The sequence below is a fragment of the Pteropus vampyrus genome, unplaced genomic scaffold (genome assembly GCF_000151845.1).
Source record: "Pteropus vampyrus isolate Shadow unplaced genomic scaffold, Pvam_2.0 Scaffold368, whole genome shotgun sequence".
NCBI lineage: Eukaryota > Metazoa > Chordata > Mammalia > Chiroptera > Pteropodidae > Pteropus > Pteropus vampyrus.
Window position 1 is genome coordinate 1,211,356 of NW_011889149.1, and position 6,770 is coordinate 1,218,125.

Genomic DNA, 6,770 nt, shown 5'->3' on the forward strand with positions numbered 1-6,770 from the left:
TAAGCTCATGTGCACCCTTCTCTTGCCCTCCCTACCATGGCCACTGTCTCCCCTAGTTTCTGTGCCCCATTTCGGCCTTTCCTCTTGGCTGGTGATCCCATATCAGGTAATTTAGTCTGGCCTGTAACTGCCATTCTCTCTGAGTAGGACTTCCAATATCTGCCCTCCGCATCCACACCGAGCTTCAGCCCAGGCCACGTGACATCGGAGGGGAGTCAGCACAGGGCCTCAGGGACAGTGCCCTGGTTTGGGGAGACTCACCTTTGGAGGCCTCAGTCTCACCTCCCTTGCTCTGCTAAGACTTGGAGCCTCAACCTTTTTTCTCCTATCCGAGTTATTTTCATTTGTCAGGTCTCTATTCTGATGTGTGGTATTTGTCGTTGGGTGGTGTTGGTTTGTTATTTTCACTCTACTCTGTGCACTGACACTTCCCAGAGGTGCGGGCACATTCTAAAATAATGATCTCCCATGGTCCAGAGAGTCTGACCCCTCTGTAGTAGTTGGAGCAACTCTGGGGGAAGGGCCAGGGGTTTCACTGGGGCCCCAGTATTAGAGGGGCTGGCATGAGCCCTTTGGGACAGAGAGAATGTCTTGTGCAGGTGCAGAGAGCCTGGACTGGGAGGTAGAGGGGAGAAAGGATGGCTAAGTTGTGGGGCCTTGGAGGTGTGGGTCTGTGCTGGGAGCACCCAGTCCCCTTCCGGTGAGCTTGAGGTCACTGCGGGCATCAGGCCCTGAGGAAGCTGCTCAAGACATCTAAACTCTCCAGGTACTGCAGAGTGGCAACGGCTGATTTACCATGGAGGGTCCGGGCGAGGAAGGGGTAGGCAGCAGCAGGGGTCCCAGGTCATGACTGCCCACAGGTGAGCCCCCTGCCTTGCTAGTATGAAGGAACAGGGATTATTTCATCATTCAATGGTGATTCAATGTCTCTGCTGGTGGCATGTGTTCTACCAGATCCAGTTCTCATTGCAGTCAGCTTCCTGACCGTAAGGGATTCCCTGTCCTGTGTCCTACATGAGACATTACCATAGCAACCGGCAAAGGGCCTTTCTCCACAGTGGGCTATATAATCTGCATATAACTTTTGACTCTCCAAAAACTTAACCACTGATAGCTTACTGTTGACCAGAAGCCTTACCAATAACATAAATAGTTGATTAACACATATTTCGTATGTTATATATATATATTACATACTGTATTCTTACACTAAAGTAAGCTAGAGAAAAATGTTATTAAGAAAATCATAAGAGAGAGAAAATACATTTGCAGTATTTATTGAAAAAAATCTGCACATATGTGGACCTCTGCAGTTCAAACTCAGGCCGTCAAAGGGTCAGCTGCGTTCACGGAGTCCTGGTACATGTCAGGCACTGTTTCAGCACTTTGCTGCACCAACAAAACGGCTCTAGTCAACGTAATACGTGTAACGCTGGTAAAAGTACTTGGCAGAGCGGCAGCTCCTTGACGAGAGAAAGGGTGTCCCCTCGATCGCACCACAGAGCGGGTCACTGCTCTGGGAAAGGTTTCCATTGTCGCGACTGGTGTTGGGGGCCCTGATGCATGCCCACTCCAGAGGCTGGACTTGACCGGCCTTGCCACCAGGTGTGGGACATGGTCTGCAGTCCTGCCTCCTCACTCCAGTGTGGAGGTCACCAGAGGGCTCATTTCCCAGGACTCCCCGAGCCTCTCCTCACAAGCCTTTAGCGTCTTGTTCTTCAAACCAGAGCCGGTGAAAATGAAGGTGTGCAGTCCATCAGCCCACAACTGGGCAGCGCCTTCTGTCCCAAGGAACAGACTAACATCGATTCCTGCTGCTCGATGCTCTGGTTCAGCGTGCACACACACCCTGGCCCGCGCCTTCCCAGCATGGCCCTCCGTGGATACAGTAGGGGCATGCACTCACAGCTCAGCCAAGCATGGCCCACGCAGCTACTCTCTGAGGGGGAAAGGGAAGAAAGGGGCCCCCAGATTCAGAGAAGAAAACTCAGTTGACTAGAGATTGAAGCTTCCTTTTGGGTCCAGAGCCTGGGGCCGCCGCCTCCTTAGGGCCTCCACGGGCGGCAGGTAACACCCCGTTTCAGCCTCACACCTCCTTGCCTGGATCATTCCCGCCTCCAAGGCCTCACTTTGGAGGCAGAGTGTTTGGACATTGCCCCTTCTCTTCCTACCAGGAAGAGAGCCGCGATGCTAAGGGTCGAAGCGGAAATAGAGGACGTGAGGGGCAGCCTGGCAGGGAGGGCGCTGCCCTTGGGGGACAGGATTTTCCTGTTCTTTTCACGTGCCTCCCTCGGAGGCAAAGGCAGTCCTCTGACCCAGAGCTGGGCTCCTCCCACAAGATCAGGCCTTTCCCCTGCCCCAGCTCGTCTCCCTGCCTTGGTCAGAAATTCAATTTGCAAAGATTTTCCCTGGCCTGGGCTGTGGTTCCCTTGCCTTCTCTCTCTAGCTTCTGCTGAATCTGGCCCCTCCCTCCCCTTCCCTATTTCCTTTCAGATTTGGTGGATGAAATTGATTCTCTTTAAGCCTGTCACCCTGATGTAGCTCAGAGCAGGGGGGCCAGTGAACATTTTCTTTAGCAAACTGTCTTCTTCATTTGAGGAGCAGTGCTATTAAACCCTCAGATCCAGTGTGTGTGAGTGCGCGCGCGTGTGTGTGTGTGTGTGTGATATGATATGTTGATGTATATGGCAGGTGGGAAGGAACTGAAGGAGGGGGCACAGCTCTCTTAATAGAGGTGAATGTGATGCCCCCACAGACACCAGTTCTGTCTCTCCAGGATGGGCTGGATAGGATACAGTAGCAGGCTTTCATGCGGTCTTATATGTGGACTGCCCCTCCCCCGGAAACTGATGGAGGCAGGCAGAGGAATTTTCCACGTCAGAGGACCAGAAGCAGAGGTTCCTAGGTAAAACTCAGGCTCAAAATGTAAGGTTCATCTCAGCCCCTCTTACTGCATTCCTCGGAGGTTGCTGGTGGGTATTTCTGACGCCAGCGCCACTGGTGTCCTCTCATTTGTCATGGCCATGAGCATCTTACATGGACCCACAGGGCCCCACATGCAGTTTGCTGATGGGCTCCCAATAAGGACCTCTTTCCTCTTCTCTTCCATCCTCCAATTCTCCAACTACTACTTAGCGTTTCCAGAAACTGCCACGTACTTACTCTACCCTCCCCCTTCCCTGTCCTTCCTTCATATCCGATTCCTCTCTTCATTCAAGACCCTGGTAAAGTTATGCTCTCTTCATTAAGTCTCTGTGGGCCCTGCTTTCCGTCAAGGTCTTTACTAGTCTGCCACCTTGAGTTGTCAGGCTGGACAGCATGGACTTTGGTGCATTACCATTTACTCACCGTGACATAGAGCCAGTATTTTTTTGTCGTTGTCGTTTTTGTTTTTAATTTTCTGAGAATCAGCTTTCTCACCTGGAAAATGGAAATGAAGATACCCACCTCATAGAATTATTGTAAGAAATTCGTGAAATGATGTGCATAAAGATGCTAGCACAGAGACGGGCACGCCCAAGGGCATAGTTGCTAGAGGTCCTTTCCCTTCATGGGTATGTGTCATTTCTCCAGAGAGCAGCAGCTGCTGGATCCTGGTTCATCTTAGGGTCCCGATACCTAGCACAAAACTAACTACAAATTAAGTGTCATGGACTGAATACTTGCGTTTCCCCAAAATTCATACATTGAAATCTTAACCCCAATGTGAGAGCATTAGAAGGTAAGACCTTTGGGAGGAGCCTAGGTCGTGAGGGCGGCGTCTTCCTGACTCGGGTTAGTGCCTCTGTGAAGCGACCCCTGAGATCTTCCTCGCCCCTTCCACTATGCGAGGGCACAGGGGAAGCAGCCACCTGTGAATGGCCCTCAGCAGGCCCTGGACCTTTGATTTCCCGGCCTCCAGAAAGGTGACCAATAAACATTCGTTGTTTAAGCCGCCCTGTCCATAGCAATGTGTTATAACAGCCTGAGCGACTAAGGCAATAAGTAGTATTATAGTACGCAGTCTTTGGCCTTGCTCCGACCTACCACTTTGAGACTTTTTCCCACTGCTTCCTCTCTTCTGACAGCAGCTGTCCTTAACTATCTACTCTTGTCTAGAGTAGGTTTCTCAGTTTCTCAGCCTTGGTACTATTGACATTTTGGGCCAGATAATTCTTTGGTATGGGATGGAGGCCGCCCTGTGCATTGCGAGGTGTTTAGCAGCATCCCTGGCCTCTGCTCGCTGGATGCCAGTGGCCCTCCAAGTCGTGACAACCAAAAATTTCTCCAGATAACATGAGATGTCCCCTCAAGGGCGAAATCACCCCAAATTCAGAATCACGGCTCTAGAGCTTTGTTTCCTCTCACGTTTCTATGCCTTTACACGCGCAGTTGCCTCTGCCTAGCCAACTCCTAATCACCTTTTGAAACCCAGGTCAGATGTCAGCTATGGGGAGACCGCCGATCCTCACTCTGATCCTCGCAGAGGCCCTTCTTCTAAGTCCCACATCTCTCCATGCTTCCTATTATGCCATCCCTCACCATCCCATATTGAAGTCGCCTATTTCTCGTGTCGCTCTCTTATACATTGTGATCGGACCTCTTCAAAGGGACAGTCTGTGATATATTCACCTTTTTATCTTTATAACATAATATTGGGTCTGTCATATAGTATATGGTCAAAACATATTGAGTGAATGATGGAAGAATGGGTGAAAGTCTAGGTGGATTGATGGAGGGTGTGTCGATAAATAAATTTGTAGGTAAGTGGATGGGAGAGTAGTTGCGTGGAGGTTAATTGGATAGAAGGATGGATAAGATCTAGGAATAAATAGATGAATGAATAGGTGTGTGGTTTGATGAATGGATGGGTGGATCCATGAATAGATGAATGGAGAAATGACTCGGTAGGTAGGTAGATGAATAGGTGGGTGGGTAGATAGATGGATAAGTGAGCAGATGAAGAGATGGATGAATGAGTAGGTGGAGCTTGAATGAGTGTGTATGTGGGTGAATGGATGCATAGGTGGATGGATAAATGGAAGGGTGGATGAAATTTACGACTAGATCAATGAGTAGATGAATGAATAGGTGTGTAGTTTGATGAATGGATAGGAAGATAGATAGATGAATGAGTGAATGGATAGAGGGATGAAGAATGAAATAGGTTGGTGGGTAGATGGATAGGTGTGTGGGTGAACGGATGTATAGGTGGGTGGAGAGGCGAATGTTTGAGTGAATTAACCAGTTCAAGGATAAAAGGAGTTTACGAAGGGCGGATGGAATGAAGATGGATGGAAGACTATGCGAACGAGTCAATGTGAAGACGAGAGCACACCCATCCTCTTGTGCTTGTCTCCTTGTTGGGACAACCTGACGGGAGAAACCGAATCAGTGGGGGTGAGGACATCTCGGGGATCTGGGACTGTGAGGGAACCCAAAATTCCAGCCTTATGTTTATAGGTGATTCTTTCCATATAGAATCTCCTCTCGAGTTTCCTCATTGTTGGGTTGAGGTAGGCTGTTTTAAGAAAGATCCGCTCATTCCATTTTAGATTTCTAACTCCTAGTCTGCTACTCCTCGGTAGGACATGCCCTGCCCTCTGCCATTGGGGCTCAAGATGGCCTGGCCAGGGACTGGCAAAGTTTATTATATAACATAGCAGAGAATGGCCTAGAATAGTGGCTAAGAGCACAGTTTTTGAAGTCAAAGCCTGCATGTGATTCCTGGCTCCGCCAACATCTGGCTGTATGATCCTGGGTAAGATGTAGATTACCTCTGAGTCTAGGCTGTGGTGTCTGGCAGGAGTGGCTAGTTTTGGTTGTGAGGAGTGCTTCGCCCTGGGTTAAGGATCTGAGCCACAGCGTTCTCTTCCTACCCGTGGAGTTTCTGTGGCGATGCAGGGTGAAGTCTCATCTTGCTCCCCTCCGGAATGCCCCTCTGGTCTCTCGAATCCCTCAGGACTTAGAGCGAAGCGCGGTAGCAAAGCGGGCGCGGGGCACAGGTGAACTACTGAACCTGTCAATTTCCTCCTCTGTCACATGGTGACAGCGATATTTTCCAGGGTCACCGTGAGGATAAAGTCCTGGCACAATGCCTGGCATGGGGAAGAACCTTAGTAAATTTTAGTTCCTTTTACTTTCTTGAGAGGCAGGGGCCTGGGAGCCATGGAGTGTCAGGCCAATGACAGTCTCATTCTGGATTCAAAGGGGTTGAAAGCTTCAGTGCTCGAGACTGAGCACTAAGCCGAGAGGGGTGAAATGATAGATTCTGGAAAAGTCAGTGGCCAAGAACACTGCCCAGGTCTGGGCGCTGGAACTGCCCGTGACAGTTTGCCGGCCCAGCCACGCTCAGATCCATATGCCAGGCTCAAGGTTCCCAGGAACCTAAATTAGAATCAGAGTGCAAAGCTGGGGTCACACCTCAGAGCAAGGGTCAAGTGGAGAGCTGCTTCGATCAGGCACAGGGTGGCTCAGACAGGCTGGTGTGGAGGAGCCCCCTTTGCCTCTATTACAGACAGTAGTGGAGGGGCCCCCTTTCCTCTATTACAGACAGTAGACTGCAGACCTGTGGCCTGGAGAGCACACGTGACTCAGCTGAGGGAGCTGCCTGTGGGCTTCTGGGTCATGGAGCAAAGGCCCATTGAGCTTCCTGCAGAGGGAAAGAGGGTCAGAGGGAAGGAGGGGAGCGGCTGGGCAAGGGGACAGGCAGTCAAGCTGCCTGGGCTGCCAGCAGAGGATGCCGGTGCCGTCTCCCCGCCCACGCTGTGGAGAGGGCCCTTCATTAGCTG